Source organism: Triticum dicoccoides, chromosome 1A, assembly GCF_002162155.2.
Source record: "Triticum dicoccoides isolate Atlit2015 ecotype Zavitan chromosome 1A, WEW_v2.0, whole genome shotgun sequence".
Taxonomy (NCBI): domain Eukaryota; kingdom Viridiplantae; phylum Streptophyta; class Magnoliopsida; order Poales; family Poaceae; genus Triticum; species Triticum dicoccoides.
Genome location: NC_041380.1, coordinates 584221434 through 584242572, shown reverse-complemented (window position 1 = coordinate 584242572; position 21139 = coordinate 584221434). Strand labels below are relative to the sequence as shown.

The 21139-nt window shown below is 44.3% G+C and overlaps 1 pseudogene; it reads right to left on the bottom strand.

The window, feature by feature from the left end:
- Window positions 1-20659: 20659 nt before the first annotated feature.
- LOC119296249 lies at window positions 20660-20798 on the bottom strand (annotated as a pseudogene).
- Between the last annotated feature and the right edge of the window lie 341 nt (window positions 20799-21139).

Here is a 21139-nt window from a genome sequence, read left to right as displayed (position 1 = left end):
CCTTCTGAGAGATTGCATTGAGGAATGCACATAGCTTCACAATGGCTAATCGAACGTTTTCCGGTAGAAGCCCCCTCAATGCAACCGAAAGCAGTTGTGTCATAATCACGTGGCAGTCATGAGACTTTAGGTTCTGAAACTTTTTCTCTGGCATATTTATTATTCCCTTTATATTCGACGAGAAGCCAGTCGTGACCTTCATACTGAGCAGGCATTCAAAGAAGATTTCTTTCTCTTCTTTCGTAAGAGCGTAGCTGGCAGGACCTTTATACTGCTTCGGAGGCATGCCGTCTTTTTCATGCAAACGTTGCAGGTCCTCTCGTGCCTTAGGTGTATCTTTTGTCTTCCCATACACGCCCAAGAAGCCTAGCAGGTTCACGCAAAGGTTCTTCGTCACGTGCATCACGTCGATTGAGGAGCGGACCTCTAGGTCTTTCCAGTAGGGTAGGTCCCAAAATATAGATTTTTTCTTCCACATGGGTGCATGTCCCTCAGCGTCATTCGGAACAGCTAGTCCACCGGGACCCTTTCCAAAGATTACGTAGTGTAAATCATTGACCATAGCAAGCATGTGATCACCGGTGCGCATGGCGGGCTTCTTCCGGTGATCTGCCTCGCCTTTGAAATGCTTGCCTTTCTTTCGACATTGATGGTTGGTCGGAAGAAATCGATGATGGCCCAGGTACACATTCTTCCTGCATTTGTCCAGGTATATACTTTCAGTGTCATCTAAACAGTGCGTGCATGCGTGGTATCCTTTGTTTGTCTGTCCTGAAAGGTTACTGAGAGCGGGCCAATCGTTGATGGTCACGAACAGCAACGCCTTAAGGTTAAATTCCTCCTGTCTGTGCTCGTCCCACGTACGTACACCGTTTCCATTCCACAGCTGTAAAAGTTATTCAACTAATGGCCTTAGGTACACATCAATTTCGTTGCCGGGTTGCTTAGGGCCTTGGATGAGAACTGACATCATAATGAACTTCCGCTTCATGCACATCCAAGGAGGAAGGTTATACATACATAGAGTCACGGGCCAGGTGCTGTGATTGCTGCTCTGCTCCCCGAAAGGATTAATGCCATCCACGCTTAAAGCAAACCATACATTCCTTGGGTCCTTTGCAAACTCATCCCAGTACTTTCTCTCGATTTTTCTCCACTGCGACCCGTCGGCGGGTTCTCTCAACTTCCCATCTTTCTTTCAGTTCTCACTGTGCCATCGCATCAACTTGGCATGCTCTTCGTTTCTGAACAGACGTTTCAACCGTGGTATTATATGAGCATACCACATCACCTTCACAGGAACCCTCTTCCTGAGGGGCTCGCCGTCAACATCACCAGGGTCATCTCGTCTGATCTTATACCGCAATGCACCGCATACCGAGCATGCGTTCAGATCCTTGTATGCACCACGGTAGAGGATGCAGTCATTAGGGCATGCATGTATCTTCTCCACCTCCAATCCTAGAGGGCATACAACCTTGTTTGCTGCGTATGTACTGTCGGGCAATTCGTTATCCTTTGGAAACTTCTTCTTCATTATTTTCAGTAGCTTCTCAAATCCTTTGCAGCCACAGCATTCTCTGCCTTCCACTTCAGCAATTCCAGTATGGTACCGAGCTTTGTGTTGCCATCTTCGCAATTGGGGTATAACCCTTTTTTGTGATCCTCTAACATGCGATCGAACTTCAGCTTCTCCTTTTGACTAATGCATTGCGTCCTTGCATCGACAATGACCCGGTGGAGATCATCATCATCGGGCACATCGTCTGGTTCCTCTTGATCTTCAGCAGCTTCACCCGTGGCAGCATCATTGGGCACATCGTCTGGTTCCTCTTGATCTTCACCAGCTCCCCCCGTTGCAGCATCACCGTATTCAGGGGGCACATAGTTGTCATCGTACTCTTCTTCTTCGCCGTCTTCCATCATAACCCCTATTTCTCCGTGCCTCGTCCAAACATTATAGTGTGGCATGAAACCCTTGTAAAGCAAGTGGGAGTGAAGGATTTTCCGGTTAGAGTAAGACCTCGTATTCCCACATTCAGTGCATGGACAACACATAAAACCATTCTGTTTGTTTGCCTCAGCCGCATCGAGAAACTCATGCACGCCCTTAATGTACTCGCGGGTGTGTCTGTCACCGTACATCCATTGCCGGTTCATCTGCGTGCATTATATATAATTAAGTGTCCAAATTAATAGAAGTTCATCATCACATTAAAACCAAAGTGCATACATAGTTCTCATCTAACAACATATAGCTCTCCAGAGTATCTAATTAATTAAACCATACATTGAAACTATGTAAAACATTTCAATGCGAAAACAAATGTGATCATAATCGCAACCAAGGTAACAATTGATCCAACGGCATAATGATACCAAGCCTCGGTATGAATGGCATATTTTCTAATCTTTCTAATCTTCAAGCGCATTGCATCCATCTTGATCTTGTGATCATCGACGACATCCGCAACATGCAACTCCAATATCATCTTCTCCTCCTCAATTTTTTTTATTTTTTCCTTCAAGAAATTGTTTTCTTCTTCAACTAAATTTAACCTCTCGACAATAGGGTCGGTTGGAATTTCCGGTTCACATACATCCTAGACAAATAAAATCTATGTCATGTTGGTCCGCATAATTTTCATAAACAATAAATGAACCAATAGTTATAAAGATTAATGTATATACCACATCCGAATCATAGACAGGACGAGGGCCGACGGGGGCGGATACCAAAACCATCGCACTATATAAGATGCAATAACAAAAGTAAGAAAATGATACAAGTATCTATCTAAACATACAAGTAACAATATTTTTCCTTTCAGAAAGAAGATAAGAACAAGAGGCTCACCACGGTGGTGTCGGTGATGAGATCGGCATGGGTGATCGACGGCGGTGAAGACGGGGGTGGGGCGTGAGGAAAATGGAGCTTTGAGGTCGAGCTTCGAGAGGAGAAAGCTTAACTAGTGTGGCTCGGGCATTTCATCGAACACCTCATGTGCATAGGAGGTGAGCTAGAGCACCACAAACACCTCCCCTCGCCGGCCCAGAAAAACAGAGCACTGGAGTGCTCTGCTCGCGGGCGAGGGTATATATAGGCAGCACTATTGGTCCCGGTTCGTGGCATGTACCGGGACTAAAGGGGAGCCTTTGGTCCCGGTTCAGGCCACCAACCGGGACCAATGGTGGTGGGCCAGGAGCAAGGCCCATTGGTCCCGGTTCGTCCCACCAACCGGGACCAAAAGGTCCAGACGAACCGGGACCAATGACCCACGTGGCCCGGCCGGCCCCCTGGGCTCACGAACCGGGACCAATGCCCTCATTGGTCCCGGTTCTACACTGAACCGGGACTAATGGGCTGAGCCGGCCTGGACCATAGCCCTGTTTTCTACTAGTGTCCGCAGAGCCGGTCGCTGGCCCGCAAGGGTGCCATGAGCGCACAAGCTGCCGACAGAGCTCGCTGGCGTCGGTGTTGATCCATTTTTTCTTTTGGTTACACAAAATTCTGAACCTTTCGTTGTATATTTGTTGTTTAGGTTGGCAAAATCCTTGCAATTTCTGGAAATGGGAACATGAGTACAAGGATTGTGTTGGTAAAATTGGTCTGGCCATCAAGGATGTCAAGGATGTCTATCCTGGAGAAGTTGCCCCTTTCAATCATGAGCAGAGTTATTGTACTGATGTCAAAGAACAGACTACTAGTGCTCATGTCATAGAGAAACTGAAGGTGCTGCTCTTGTGAAGAATGGTGCTTTTGATGAAGATGCTAGTGCAGCTAGTCAGTGCCCTGAAGAACATCAGGATCATCTTAATTTTGTGTTTTCTGTTCTTTTTCTTAGTGTGAATAAGAGGGTGTATGGACAGTGAGATGTTATGCCCAATTTCTATGCACCTCCGTGTGATGTATCTGTAAACTGGTACATTAATGAAGGATAAAGTTGGACAATAGTGACTATTTCATTTGAATTATATTCTGCATTGGTGTACACTTTCACTACATTAGTTTCAGGAAATGATAATAACAGTTGTACAATCTTTAGGGGTATGAAAATCACTGTCATACAATATTCAGGAGATGAAAATCACAACTAATCTTCAAAAAGTCCTCATTCTTCAGGAAATAAACATGGCGGTGCACATAACATGCAGATTCATGTGAAATATAACATCACAGTGCACATGATTATGCTCATAAGCTTGCTTGATGAAATAAATATGACACTGCTACGTAGTTCCAAAAGTAACGGTTCCATTCCCTAAAAAAAGTGAAAGGTTCCAAGTTCGCATCACAACTTCATAGTTCCAGAAAGTATCACAACCAAATCTCCAATTTTCATAAGCATGACAGAAACCAGGAAATTAACTAATGAGACCCAAAGAGCAAGTGGTACAATCTTCTGTGTTTGATACTTCTCTCTCTCTCTCTCTGGCTGCACCATCTCCTCTTCCTCCACTTCTTGGTCTTCTTGTGCTTGCTCTTGGGACATCATCTACCATGTTTGAAGCAGCACCACTTGCTCCTATAGCATCATTAACTACAGAAATACTTCCTGTGACCCTGCTTGTACTTGCTCTCCTTGTAGTGCCTCTCGCTCTTGCTCTCCCTCTGGTAGTTGGCACAACATCATCAAGTATAGAAGTACTTGTAGCAGAGCTAGTTGCTCTTCCTCTTCCCCTTCCTCTCCCCTTTCCTCTTCCCCTTGCTATGGCCATCCCTCCCCTTGTTGCTGTTGTTGCCCTTGGAGCAGGAATATTATTTATGTGCTCTTCAACGAAAGCATTGCTAGGCAGTGGACCTTTCCTTCGACTGTGAAAATTCTCCAACTTAGTGATCTGCAAAAATAATAAAGCAAGGATTAGTGGGAAGTAGTAACTGAAATAGAGTATTAAACAATTTGTTCAAATGATTATATGTACTTCTTCTACTAGCAGTTCGTCAACTAGAGTTTCACTGCATTGTGTTGGAATTAACTCAGGAATGCCCTCTTCAGGAACAATATGCTGAAAATAATGAAGCAAAGATTAGCTGCATTAAATATAACAATTCATTTAGCTCTAAGGAATAAAAATGATTGCTCTTTTTAACCTCTAAAATAGAAGGATCATCAATATCTTCTTCATTGTTTCTTCTTTGTGGTTGAAGTTTCAGTTCTGGATGTAGGATAGGGCAACCTGGCCTCTTGTGGTTAGGGTCTCTGCAATGGCTACAGTGCATCTTCACACCATGCTTGCTGAGCCTTGTACCTTGTTCTTTCTCTGATGGGTGCTCTCTCCTTTTATTTGCTTTCCTTCCAGCTTTCTTCTTATACAATGGTGCTCCTACTTCCCTTCCGTTTGTCTTTTCCCAAAAACTTTTGTCCCTAACTGGCCAGATAGTGTGTCCATAAGTTTTCATATACTTGTCCCTTGTATAACAAGATGCTATCCGTGTTTCGGGCTTTATTCTCTCCTCTCTCATGCAAGCAGCTGCATGAGAACATGGAATGCCTGTTAGTTGCCATCTCCGGCAGTCACAACTGTTTTGCAGCATGTTGACCTCATAGCTGAAGGATTTGCTCTTGACTTCGTATACTCCATGCCCAGATCTATGAGGAAAACAATTGTTTGCATATTTCACATTCTTCTGCAGTTTGTCCATGATTTTGGGGCATATGTTGCCAGTCCATTTGTTCTCACAAATCCTTGCATACTCAACCATTCTGTGCATAAGCTGCATCCTTATCTTCTCCCACATACTAAGGATAGGAAGCTCTCTAGCATCAAGTATGTATCTGTGTGCACATGTAATGAAGAACAAGATCACTATAAAGAACATGAATGGCACAAAGAACATGAACACATATATGTTTAGTAGCTTACTTGTTGAAAACTTCACAATGATTATTCATTAGTGTGTCACTCTTGCAGAAACAATCAAAGAAGGCTCTACACCATTGGTCTGGTGGGTGCCCATCAAGCCATGCATGTGCTTCTGGACTCAACAACTTGAGTTTCTCCATGTTTCTTTCCAACTGTTCTGTGTTGCTAGATCTAGCGCAAGCCCAAAGTTGATCCTTGAGAACTTCCCCCTTGTGAATCGTGTTGAAGTTTTGGTACAGATGTCTTACACAAAACCTATGTGGACAATCTGAAAATTCTGGTTCTACTGCAAGTATCAAACCTTTCTGCTTATCTGACATGATGGTATATGCCGAAGTGTTGCTGATGTTCAAGTCTCGCTTCAAAGTGTTCATGAACCACTTCCAGCTATTCTTGTTCCCCCCATCCACCACAACCATTGCAATTGGAAAAACACAATCATTAGGGTCAATCCCTATTGCTGTCAACATCACACCACCATGCCTAATTTTCAAGTGGCAACCATCAAAGAAAAGTAGAGGCCTACAGCCCTCTAAGAACCCCCTCTTACAAGCATCAAGGGAGAAGTACATAGTCTGGACAAACCATGAACATCCAAGTTTAGGAAGACACTGCTCCCTGGGTTTGATCTCCTTATCTCCTGAGCATAATCCCAAAGAAAATTGTATTGCTTCTCCTCATCACCTCTAATAACAGTCATTGCTTTCTTTTTTGCCCTTTGTAGTTTCATTCTTCCAGCAGCCAAGTTGAAGTCCTTCTGCACTTTTTTGCCCAATGATTGTGCATCAATCGTCTCATTATCTCTGACATCTTCAAGATATTTTTTGGCAATATATGGAGCCGTCATTGCCTTGATAGCCCACTCTTTGCTGCAGGTGTGCTCATTGATATATCTTTTGACAAGCAAACTCTTGGACCTGGTGTCATGACTTACATACAAGCACCAGGGACAATCTTCAACACATATCACCTCAACCTTGGTTCTAGTATTTCTGATCTTCTTCACAGGCACTCTGTTTTTTATGCTATATTCATCTATTGCTTCTCGCGACTGCTCAACAGTTGAAAAGAACATTCCAACTTTAAACTCGGGTTCCTTCATGTCCACTGATGTGAATGACTTGAACTTGAAGTTCTCATCTTCAGAATCTGGTAATTCAAGCTCACCATCAGAATCTTCCCTCTTCCTTTTATCCTTCTTATCCTTGTCCTTCACCTCATTGTCTTGAACTTGCTGTCTACCTTTGTCAGGGATCATTGAATCTTTCACATCTTGATCCACAAAGGCGGCAAACAAATCATCATCTCCATCAAATGGATCATTGTCACTGTCAAAAAAGTCTGCATCTGAATCAAGCCTGTCACTTTCACTACCATCTTCCTTCAAGCTCTTAAATTTCTGCAATCTCTCCAGCTTCTCATCCATCTGGCGAGTGATATCTCCCTCTGGCTGCCCTGAAAACTGCTCTGTAGGCTTGCATTGATTCACAATGATACTAGGCTGTTCTGAAGCATTTGCTTCTATCAACACATCATCCCATATGCTATTGTCAATCAAATACATCTGATCCAAATAAAGAACTATATTGTTGTCCCTGGGCACTGAAGAAATGAGCTTCTGAAGGTTATCATCATTGCACACAAAGAAAAGACCATCAGCAATTGTGTGGCCAGGCAGCAACCAGTACACCTTGTACTTGGTACTGTCGGGGTAGCCCAATTTCTCCAACAAATCCACAATATAAAGTACCGACCATTCCTCAACAACACAAAAGTCAAAGAAGTCAATTTATCATCAATATATGTTTTGTTGCTTCCCAAACCATAGAAAAATCCACCATGATGAACCTCAATAGTGAACACTGGATCATTGGGACCTACAATGCACAATAACACAAAGTAAAGGTTCAATCTTTGCACTTCAACAAAAAACATACATTACTTTTGTGCACATATATTCAGTTCAAACAGACTGCAAGGTTCTGTTTTTTGCCCTTAGATCACCACCTATATTCAGTTCATGCAATGAATATGGCACATATATATTCAGTTTCTCCACTAAATATGAGAATATGTTCAGTTTTTGCGCTGAACATGAGTAGATGTTCATTTTTTCAGTTCAAACAGAGTATAAAGGTTCAGTTTTAGCACCGAAAATGATCTGTTCTTTCACCTAGACAGTGTAGATTTCACACATAGGAATAATTTGTAAAGGTTTAGTTCTTTCCCACATATATATTCAGTTACAACAAAGTGTAAAGCTTCAGTTTTTGCACTGAATACGATTTGTTCTTCCACCTGTCCGGAGCAGATTTTCACACATAGGAACAAGTGTAAGGGTTCAGTTTTTTTGCACATATATATTCAGTTTAAACTAAGTGTAAAGGTTTAGGTTTTCCCCCTTATATCACCACACATAGGAACAAAACGGCAGCCATGCTTACAAACTAGACCTCAGTACAGAAATTTGGCATCAATCCATCGAAAATGATTAACAACAAAGAAAAGATCCAATTGTCGATGATCACATATGCCCTATTCCATGGAAGAGGACACAGAAGCAAAGATAAGAGGAGAGGAGGAAGATCATACCATATAAGGGTGGAGGATCGGTTTTCTCACGCAGCCGAGCCATCCACGGCTTGCCGGCGTTGAGCCGCCTTACGTCGCCGTCGATTGTCCTGCTCCACGGAAACCGTCCAGAGAAGAGTACGAGAAAGGAAGGGCTTGGTCCAGCCGTGATTGGCGCGGGATTTCAGTTTCGTCCATTTTACAATTAACACCCTGGGAAAGATAACACTCGCAGAGCGGTCTAGTCTTAGCCGAGGTGGCAGCCACGTGTGCAGGATCAGACCTCCGAAACGTTTTTTTGGCCTAAAGTGTGATCATAATCTAGTTTGTGGCTTAATCTGTGCAGATTTTGAGTTTGTGGTCTAAAGTGTGCTTTTAATTTGAGTTTATGGACCAACCATGCATTTCACTCTTTCTATGCACGAGTAGAACACAAAGCAGTTGTGGGCATCGATATTGTCAATTTACTTGCCGCTACTAGTCTTATCTTGATTCGGCGGCATCGTGGGATGAAGCGGCCCGGACCGACCTTACACGTACTCTTACATGAGACTGGTTCCACCGACTGACATGCACTAGTTGCATAAGGTGGCTAGCGGGTGTCTGTCACTCCCACTTTAGTCGGATCGAATTCGATGTAAAGGGTCCTTATGAAGGGTAAATAGAAATTGGCATTTCACGTTGTGGTTTTGGCGTAGGTAAGAAACGTTCTTGCTAGAAACCTATAGCAGCCACGTAAAAACTTGCAACAACAATTAGAGGACGTCTAACTTGTTTTTGCAGCATATGCCTGGTGATGTGATATGGCCAAAAGGATGTGATGAATGATATATGTGATGTATGAGATTGATCATGTTCTTGTAATAGGAATCACGACTTGCATGTCGATGAGTATGACAACCGGCAGGAGCCATAGGAGTTGTCTTAATTTATTTATAACCCTGCGTGTCAACATAAACGTCATGTAATTACTTCACTTTATTGCTAAAGCGTTAGCCATAGTAGTAGAAGTAATAGATGACGAGACAACTTCAAGAAGACACGATGATGGAGATCATGATGATGGAGATCATGGTGTCATGCCGGTGACAACGATGATCATGGAGCCCCGAAGATGGAGATCAAAAGGAGCAAAATGATATTGGCCATATCATGTCACTATTTGATTGCATGTGATGTTTATCATGTCTTACATCTTATTTTCTTAGAACGACGGTAGCTTAAATAAGATGATCCCTCACTAAAATTTCAAGAAAAGTGCTCCCCCTAACTGTGCACCGTTGCGAAGGTTCGTTGTTTCGAAGCACCACGTGATGATCGGGTGTGATAGATTCTAACGTTCGAATACAACGGGTGTTGACGAGCCTAGCATGTACAGACATGGCCTCGGGACACATGCGAAACACTTAGGTTGACTTGACGAGCCTAGCATGTACAGACATGGCCTCGGAACACAGAAGACCGAAAGGTCAAACATGAGTCGTATAGAAGATACGATCAACATGAGATGTTCATCGTTGATGACCAGTCCGTCTCACGTGATGATCCGACACGGCCTAGTCGATTCGGATCATGTTTCACTTAGATGACTAGAGGGATGTCTATCTGAGTGGGAGTTCATTAAATAATTTGATTAGATCAACTCAATTATCATGAACATAGTCTAAATTGTCTTTGAAAATATGTTGTAGATAAATAGCTCACGTTGTAGCTCCCTGTTTCAATATGTTCCTAGAGAAAGATTAAGTTGAAAGATATTGTAAGCAATGATGCGGACTAGGTCCGTAGTCCGAGGAGTGTCCTCACTGCTACACAGAAGGCTTATGTCTTTGATGCACCGCTCGATGTGCAAACCCCTACAACGTCGTCTGTGGATGTTGTGAACACCTGACAGACACATCCTGATGACTACTTGATAGTTTAGTGCACCATACTTTATGGCTTAGAATCGGGATTCCAATGATGTTTTGAACGCCATAAGACATATGAGATGTTCCAAGAGATGAAATTGGGATTTCAGGCTCATGCCCGTGTTGAGAGGTATGAGACCTCTGAAAAGTTCTTTTGCCAACAAGATGGAGGAGAATAGCTCAGCTAGTGAGCATGTGCTCAGAATGTCTGGGTGCTACAATCACTTAAGTCAAGTGGGAGTTAAACTTCCAGATAAGATAGTGATTGATAGAGTTCTCTAGCCACTATCACTAAGCTACTAGATCTTCATGATGAACTATGACATGCAAGGGATGGAGATGATCCCGGAGCTGTTCGTGGTGCTTAAGACCGCAAAAGGTAGAAATCAAAAAGGAGCATCAAGTGTTGATGGTTTAACAGACCACTGGTTTCAAGAAGGGCAAGGGCTAGAAGGGAAACTTCATGGATGGTAAACCAGTTGCCGCTCCAGTGAAGGAACCCAAGGTTGAACCCAAACCCGAGACTAAGTGCTTCTATTGTAAGGGGAACGGTCACTGGTAGCGGAATTACCCCAAATGCATGGTAGATAAGAAGGCTGGCAACTTCAACAAAGTATATACGTGTTATTAATGTGTACCTTACTAGTACTCCTGGTAGCACCTGGGTATTGGATACCGGTTCAGTTGCTATTATTGGTGACTTGAAGCAAAAGCTACGGACTAAACGAAGACTGGCTGAGGGCGAGGTGACGATGTGTGTTGGAAGTGTTTCCAAAGTTGATGAGATCACCATCGCACGCTCCATCTGCCTTCGGGATTAGTATTGAACCTAGATAAATGTTATCAGGTGTCTACGTTGAGCATGAATATGATTAGATCATGTTCATTGCAATACGGTTATTCATTTAAGATAGAGAATAATGGTTATTTTGTTTACATGAATAATACCTTTCATGGTCATGCACCCTATGTGAATGGTTCATTGAATCTCGGTCGTGGTAATACACATGTTCACGCCAAAAGATGTAGAGTTAATAATGATAGTACCACTTTCTTGTGGCACTGCCGCTTAGGTCAAATTGGCGTAAGATGCATGAAGAAACTCCATGTCGATGGATGTTTGGAGTCACTTGATTTTGAATCGCTTGACACATGCGAGCCATGCCTCATGGGAAGGATGACTAAGACCCCGTTTTCAGGTAAAATAAAACGGGCAAGTGACTTGTTGGAAATCATACATGCTGATGCGTGTGATCCAATGAGAATTGAAGCGTGCGGTGGATATCGCTATTTTCTCATCTTCACTGACAATTTGAGTACATATAGGTATATTTACTTAATGAAGCACAAGTCTAAAATGTTTGAAAAGTTCAAGCGATTTCAGAGTGAAGTTAAGAATCATCATAACAAGAAGATCAAATTCCTACGATCTGATCAATGAGAATTTCTGAGCTATGAGTTTGGCAATCACTTAAGACATTGTGGAATTGTTTCATAGTTGAAGCCATCTGGAACACCACAGGGTAATGGTGTGTCCGGACGTTGTAATCGAACCTTATGAGATATGGTGCGATCTATGATGTCTCTTACCGATCTACCGTTTTCATTTTGAGGATATGTGTTAGAGACACTGCACTCACTTTAGATAGGACACCATCTAAGTCCGTTGAGACGACGTCGTATGAACATTGGTTTGGCAAGAAACCAAAGTTGTCGTTTCTTAATGTTTGGGGTTGCGATGCTTAAGGCTTCAGCTGGAGAAGCTCGAACCCAAAAGCGGACAAACACATCTTCATAGGATACCCAAAGGTGACACTTGGGTATACCTTCTATCTCAGATCCGAGGGCAAATTGTTTGTCGCTAAGAACGGGTCCTTTCTCGAGAAGGAGTTTCTCTCGAAAGAATTGAGTGGGAGGAAGATAGAACTTGATGAGGTTGTCGAACCTTTACTTCAACTAGAGAGTGATGCAACACAGAAAGATGTTTTCTGTGGCGCCTACGTCTGTTGAATAGGAAGTTAATGATAGTGATCATGAAGCTTCGGATCAAGTTGCTATCGAACCTCGTAGGTCGACAAGGATATGTACTACTCCTGAGTGGTACGATAATCCTGTCTTAGATATCATGTTGTTAGACAACAATGAACCTACGAGCTATGGAGAGCGATGGTGGGCCCGTATTCCGACAAATGGTTAGAAGCCATTAAATCCGAGATAGGATCCATGTATCAGAACAAAGTATAGACTTTGGTGGACTTGCCCGATGATCGGCAAGCCATTGAGATAAATGGATCTTTAAGAAGAAGACAGACGTGGGCGGTAATGTTACCGTCTATGAAGCTCGACTTGTGGGAAAGAGTCTTTTCACAAGTTCAAAGGAGTTGACTACGATGAGAATTTCTCACCCGTAGCGATGCTTAAGTCCGTCAGAATCATGTTAGCATTAGTTGTATTTTTCGATTATGAAATCTGACAGATGGATGTCAAAAAACAAGTTTTCTTACCAGTTTTCGTAAGAAAGAGTTGTATGTGATACAATCAAAGTTTTGTCGATCCTAAGGATGCTAAAAGGTATGCTGGCTCCAGCGATCCTTCTATGGACTAGAGCAAGCATCTCGGAGTCAGAATATATGCTTTGATGGAGTGATCAAAGCTTTTAGGATTATACAATGCTTGCTAGAAACTTGTATTTACAAGAAAGTGAGTGGGAGCACTACAACATTTCTGATAAGTATATGTGGATGACATATTGTTGATCTGAAATAATGTAGAATTTCTGGAAAGCATAAACAGTTGTTTGAAGAGTGATTTTCAAAGGAAGACCTGGATAAAGCTACTTACATATTGGGCATCAAGATCTATAGAGATAGATCAAGACGCCTGATGATACTTTCAAAGAATGCACACCTTGACATGTTTTTGAAGGATTTCAAAATAGATCAGTCAAAGAAGGGGTTCTTACCTGAGTTGTAAGGTGTGAAGTTGAGTAAGACTCGAAGATTGACCACGGCAGAAGAAAGAGGAAGGACGAAGGTCGTCCCCTATGCTTTTGTCATAGACTCTATACGGTATGCCATCCTGAGTACCGCACCAGATGTGTGCCTTGCCACATGTCTGGCAAGAGGGTACAAAGGAGATCTAGGAATGGATCACCAGATAGCGGTCAAAATTATCCTTAGAGGAATAAGGAAATGTTTCTCGGTTATGGAGGTGATAAAGAGTTCGACGTAAAGAGTTACGTCGATGCAAGCTGGACACCTATCCGGATAGCTCTGAGTAGAGATATCGGATACGTATAATGGAGCAACAATTTGAAATAGCTCCAAGTGGAACGTGGTAGGGATCTACGATATAAAGTTTTGCGAAATACATAGGGATCTGAATATGGAAAGACCCGTTGACTACAACCTCTCTCACAAGCATAACATGATCAAACCCAGAACTCTTGAGTGTTAATCACATAGTGATGTGAACTAGATCATTGAGTCTAGTAGACTCTTGGATGTTGGTCACATGGCGATGTGACCTGTGAGTGTTAATCACATGGCGATGTGAACTAGATTACTGACTCTAGTGCAAGTGGGAGACTGTTGGAAATATGCCCTAGAGGCAATAATAAATTAGTTATTATTATATATCTCATTGTTCATGATAATCGTTTATTATCCATGCTAGAATTGTATTGATAGGAAACTCAGATACATGTATGGATACATAGACAACACCATGTCCCTAGTAAGCCTCTAGTTGACTAGCTCGTTGATCAATAGATGGTTACGGTTTCCTGATCATGGACATTGGATGTCGTTGATAACGTGATCACATCATTAGGAGAATGATGTGATGGAAAAGACCCAATCCTAAGCCTAGCACAAGATCGTGTAGTTCGTTTGCTAAAGCTTTTCTAATGTCAAGTATCATTTCCTTAGACCATGATATTGTGCAACTCCCGGATACCGTAGGAGTGCTTTGGGTGTGCCAAACGTCACAACGTAACTGGGTGGCTATAAAGGTGCACTACGGGTATCTCCGAAAGTGTCTGTTGGGTTGGCACTAATCGAGACTGGGATTTGTCACTCTGTGTAAATGGAGAGGTATCTCTGGGCCCACTCGGTAGGACATCATCATAATGTGCACAATGTGATCAAGGAGTTGATCACGGGATGATGTGTTACAGAACGAGTAAAGAGACTTGCCAGTAACGAGATTGAACAAGGTATCGGGATACCGACGATCGAATCTCGGGCAAGTATCGTACCGATAGACAAAGGGAATTGTATACGGGATTGATTGAATCCTTGACATCGTGGTTCATCGGATGAGATCATCGTGGAGCATGTGGGAGCCAACATGGGTATCCAGATCCCGTTGTTGGTTATTGACCGGAGAGTTGTCTCGGCCATGTCTGCATGACTCCCGAACCCGTAGGGTCTACACACTTAAGGTTTGATGATGCTAGGGTTATAGGGAAAGTATGTACGCGGTTACCGAATGTTGTTTGGAGTCCCGGATGAGATCCCGGACGTCACGAGGAGTTCCGGAATGGTCCGAAGGTAAAGATTTATATATGGGAAGTCCCATTTTGGTCACCGGAAAGGTTTCGGGTGCTATCGGTAACGTACCGGGACCACCAGAAGGGTCCCGGGGGTCCATCAGGTGGGTCCACCAGCCCTGGAGGCGTACATGGGCCAATAGTGGGAAGGGACCAGCCCCTAGGTGGGCTGGGGCGCCTCCCACCAAGGCCCAAGGCGCCTCCAAGAGGGGAAGGGGGCAAACTCTAGGGCAGATGGGCCCTAAGGCCCACCCCAGGTGCGCCTCCCCTTCTCCCCCTTGTGGCCGCCACCCTAGATGGGATCTAGGGCTGCTGCACCCCTTGGGGTGGGAACCCTAGAGGGGGCGCAGCCCCCTCCCCTCCCCCTATATATACTAGTCGTGAACCCGTGCGTTTGCACGGGCTAGTTATGTGTTATTATCTTAGGGTCCCTATTATAGTTGATGGTTATTCATAAGGGGATGTATCAGATCCGTATATTATAAGGGAATTCTTACTCAAGTGAGCGTATGAATGCCAGTGATTGACGTTACACAATTTTTTTATTTAAACGACATAAGAACTTAACAATTTGCCAAGAAGAGAACATTGTATCTTCCATAGAGCCTATGTTGTCGAAGATAGGGAAGACACATGTAATGTTTATGTACGCAGACAACTAAGACTTATTAGTGGCCTATGAAAATAATTACAAATGTGTACATCATCCTGGCGTCCTGCATCGGATGGTGACCTCTTAATGGGGCAGGTCGAGGAGAGAAAGGAGGAAATGAGTCATGTAAATTAATTGATCAATAGCAATTTACGGCTTAAACAACTACCGCCTAACCTATTTAATCTCATGCATCCATTGTCTAACGTAAATGGTTGCATAAACTCGTCTATGTATGTAACTATGTTTAGATAATGGTTATAGAATCTGGACCAGGATGTGATGCAGCGGTGGAAATTTCCACTCGAACTGCAATTAATCGATGACGTACACGACGTCAACCACTCCTGTGATCGGCCGATGGTACCTCACTGATCAACTTGTGTGGCATCGTTATACATGTATTGTGGAGATACCAGAGAGAATTTGTAGAAAATAGGAAGAAAATAATGTATAATTAAGTAGGAGAATACACGTGATCAACTTGCTTTTCCCCCTCGCTTGTCATGGTAAAATTATTTATCAAAAGTGGTTTGATATATGTCATAACATTCCTGAATGCTTGCTTCTTCACATACTTGTCCAAAAGCACCAGATCGACGTATTAATTCATCACCATTAGTGTTCGTTGAAGTGGATCATATTCTGGATGCATTCTTTGGACAACAACCTCCATGTATATGCTCGTGAGACATGACAGCCGAATTAGCCAAATAGAGATGGCTGTAAATGTGACCAAACCCTAAAGAGAAGATAAACATGGGGAAGAGATAGACCTGAGAGTTTGTGACAGACATGTGATCATTAGCTCATATTCATATAAGTATCCTCATATCAAATTATTGTTTTAGATTCCAAAATTGTTTATGTAAACGAGCGGAGAACGTCGTACCTCGTTGGAGGCGATGGTTGCATGTTATATAGGCAGGGGCATCTCCCTGATAAGCATACAAGGTTTGTTGGGATTACATCTTGAGAGACAAGAAAGATCTAGAGAGATAGAGATAAGAAGTTACAACATGATGGACTCTATCTATCTAGCTAGCCCAGGTTCGGCCGGTGCGCCCTATGGGCCTGTTGTACTATGTTTAACACCCTCCCATAATCACAACTTGGACAAGTTGAGATTACGTTTAAATTCCTCAAAACTTCTTGTAGGCAAGGCTTTAGTAAACCCATCAGCAACTTGATCTTGAGAGTGAATAAACCGAACATCCAACTTCTTGGCAGCAACTCTTTCTCTGACAAAGTGAAAGTCTATTTCGATATGTTTTGTCCGTGCATGGAAAACTGGATTGGCAGAAAGATATGTGGCACTAAGATTATCACACCATAAACATGGAGCTTGTTTACAGCGTATGCCAAGCTCCTTGAGCAGAGACTGAACCCAGATAATTTCAGCAGTAGCATTTGCTAGTGCCTTATATTCTGCTTCTATACTGGACCTAGATACAGTAGCTTGCTTTTTAGCACACCAAGAAATCAGATTTGGACCAAAGAACACTGCAAAGCCACCAGTTGATCGTCTGTCATCTAGACAGCCTGCCCAATCAGAGTCAGAAAATGCACTGACAAGTGTTGATGATGACTTGCTGAATGTTAGTCCAGTACTCAAGGTATTTTTGACATATCTAAGAATGCGTTTGGCAGCTGTCAAGTGTACTGTAGTGGGTGCATGAAGGAACTGACAAACTTTGTTCACAGCAAAGGAAATATCAGCCCTAGTCAAGGTTAAATATTGTAATGCACCAACCATACTCCTGTACCTGGTGCTATCCTCTTGATTCAAGAGTTCTCCCTCTGACAAGGACAGTTTTTCTGAGCTGGACAAAGGTGTTAATGCTGGCTTGCAACCTTTCAACCCTGATTTTGCTACAAGATCAGTTGCATACTTTTCTTGGGTAAGATAGAGATCATCTCCTACTCTTTTTACTTCAATACCAAGAAAATAATGCAGGTCTCCCAAATCCTTGAGAGCAAATTCAGAATTTAGATCTTTTAATAATCCTGTAACAGCCTCATCTGATGAACTTGTGACTATGATATCATCAACATATATAAGTACAAATATAGAGGTATTTGACTTATTATAAATAAATAATGAGGTGTCAGACTTGGAAGGAGCAAAACCAAGTGCCTGAAGTTTTGAGCTCAACCTGGAATACCATGCTCTAGGGGCTTGTTTTAATCCATACAAAGCCTTATCAAGCTTGCAAATGTGAAGAGGCTTACTTTTATCCTCAAACCCAGGAGGTTGTTTCATGAACACTTCCTCTTCCAAAACACCATGGAGAAACGCGTTCTGTACATCTAGCTGGCGGAGACACCATCCCCTGGACATGGCAATAGACAAAACGAGGCGAATAGTCGCAGCCTTTACAACAGGACTGAATGTATCCTCATAGTCTAAGCCATACCTTTGCTTAAATCCTTTTGCTACTAGCCTAGCTTTGTAACGATCAATGGTTCCATCAGACTTCTTCTTTACTCTGAAAACCCATTTACAGTCGATCACATTTTTACCTTTGCCTTGATGTGCAGAGACTAAGTGCCATGTTTTATTTTTGTGAAGCGCCATGCACTCTTCTTCCATGGCTTTCTTCCACCGTAGATCATCCAAAGCTTCTGCAACAGTACGTGGAACAGTGTCTGCACTGTGTGTGTTACAAGCATAACCAAATTTTGCTATATGTTTATAGTCTTTGGGTTGAATTACTCCCCTTTGAAGTCTGGTCCGTGATGGTGACAAAGCGGGCACAGAAGATCCGCCCCCTGGAGCTGCTGCAGATCCCGAAGAAGACCTGCCGGGGGCCTCAGGCGCGTGCGACGAGGCGGGATCTTCTGCGGCCATCGGGCGTGACGTACGGGAGGATGGCGCCACAGAAGATCCGGCGGCAGCGGGGGCAGCTGCGTCCGGCTCATGATGGGGCAATGATGAGTGGGCCCCCGCAGATGCGGCGCGGGACTCCACACCCGGATCCCGCCGAGGCGCACGCCGCGTGGAGTGACGCGGTTCGCCGCCGAACCGACCGGGCACAGGGCCCACCCGCGCAGGCGCGCCGTGATTGGCTGGGGCGCTGTCGACTTGTCGCGGCGCGGAGCCGCTGCTGCCACCGCTGGCGTGGCGTGGCGTGGGGCTCGAGGAGGATTCGTCCGTCCCGTCATGCGCGGAACCCGCGGCTGAGACGCCCTGATCCCGAGGCGGATCCGCCTCGATGACGCGGCTGCTGCATGCAGGGGGCATAAAATGACGAATTTGGTTGATTTCTTCAGTATATTCTGCGCCGATTTTTTCTGCTTCATCACAAAACTCATCACCAACATTAGTAGGAGAATTAGTCAATAATTGATCATTAGTAGTAAAAGCATCCCCATTGTCAAGGCCGGTGAGGTGAGATGGGAGAAGAAGGATTTCCTTTTGAAGGAGAGTGCCGGCGTTTGGGTGGAGGTGTGCAAAAGGGAAAACAGTCTCGTCAAATAAGACATCACGAGAGATGTAGACACGACCTGTGGATACATCAAGGCATTTCACACCTTTATGTTGTGGACTGTAACCAATAAAAACACACTGTTTTGATCGGAATAGAAGTTTGCGGTTGTTGTAGGGACGAAGACTTGGCCAGCACGCACAACCAAATACTCGAAGTGATTTGTAGTCAGGTTTGGTGTGAAGAAGGCGTTCTACCGGAGTTTCATTGTTGATAACTCTACTAGGTAGGATATTGATAAGATGAACTGCGGTGAGAAAGGCTTCATCCCAGAATTTTAGTGGCATAGAGGCAGCTGCAAGAAGAGCTAAACCTACTTCAACGATATGCCTATGCTTACGCTCGGCAGATCCGTTTTGTTGGTGAGCATGAGGACATGATATGTGGTGAGATATGCCAATCTGTTGAAAAAAGGAGTTTAGGTTTCTGTATTCCCCTCCCCAATCAGATTGTATAGCTAGAATTTTGCAGTTGAACTTTCTTTCTACAAGTGCTTGGAAATTGTGAAAAACTTGAAACACATCAGATTTCTTTTTGAGGAGATATATCCATGTGTACTTACTGAAATCATCAATGAAACTCACGTAGTAGGTGTGACGCCCAACTGAGGTAGGCGCGGGACCCCATACATCAGAAAAAATGAGTTCAAGAGGCTTGGTGGAAATACTTGTAGATATAGGATAAGCTAACTGGTGACTTTTAGCACGTTGGCATGAGTCACAAATAGTTTCACAACTACGCTCACCAACAAACGGGAGCTTATTCTTTCTAAGCAATTTCTCAATCAAAGAAAACGATGCATGTCCTAATCTATCGTGCCATCGTGTTGAAGACACTTTGGTGACACCATAGGCTTGTTTATTCAATCTCCTAAGCTCCGGAATCAACGGGTAGAGCCCTCGAACACATCTACCTCGATAGAGAATTTTCCTCGTGACCTGATCCTTGATCAAAAAGAAAAACGGATGAAATTCAAGGAACACATGGTTATCGATGGCAATGCGATGAACGGAAAGGAGATTTTTGGATGCACTAGGAACATGCAAAAAATTTCTGAGACGAATATTTTTGTGGGGAGTTTTTATTACTGAATGACCAATATGACTAATGCTCATACCTTCTCCATTGGCGGTATGGACTTGGTCTTGCCCGCGATACTTCTCGCGCATGGTTACCTTCTCCAACTCCCCTGTGATGTGATCTGTCGCGCCGCTGTCCACGTACCAGTTCGTGTCGACGCCGTAGGAGCCTTCTGCCGCCCCTGCAACCTTCTCATCTTGGGAAGATTCTCCATCTTCCTCGTAACGGTACCAGCAGTCCCGTGCAGTGTGGCCTGGTTTGCCACAAATTTGGCAGCGCGGGATGTCCGGAGTAGCGCGTGGGCGGCCTCCGCGGCGACCCTTGTTGCTGTTGTTGTAGGGCCGACCGCCGCCGCCGTTGCTGCTGCGTGGAGAAGGGTTGCCGTCGCCGCCCGAAGACTTGCCCTTGGAGCGCTGCGACCCACGGTAGCGAGATGAGCCACCGCTGCGTCGGCCGCCTCCACCACGGCCGCGAGACGCCGCGTTGGCAGAGGACTTGAATCCTCCACCGGATCCTGCCGTGCTGTAAAGGGCGAGGCGCTGATCAAAGTTACTCATCTGGGCGTAGAGGTCGTCGATGCTGATGGGCTCGGTGCGGGCGTCGTTGGCGGAGATGAGGGGTTGATACTCCATGTCAAGGCCGGAGGTGATGTAGGAGATAAGCTCATCATCATCGATCGGCTTCCCAGCAGCTGCGAGCTCATCTGCAAGGGACCTCATGTGGGCGAAGTAGGCAGCCACCGACTGCGTTCCCTTCTGCGCCGTGGAGAGCGCAACCCTGATGTTGTTGACGCGCGCCCTGGACTGCGAGGAGAACATGTGGGCAAGGGCTGCCCAGAGCTCGTGCGGCGTGGCTATGGACGTGACCTGCACGAGGACTTCCTTGGTGAGGTTATTGAGCAAGTATCCAAGTACCTGCTGCCCTTCTCTGAACCAGATCGGATAGAGAGGGTTGGGTGTTGTCTCCTCTTTCCCGTCCTTGTCCTTCTTGACGATGAACTGGGCGGGCTCCGGCATCGTTC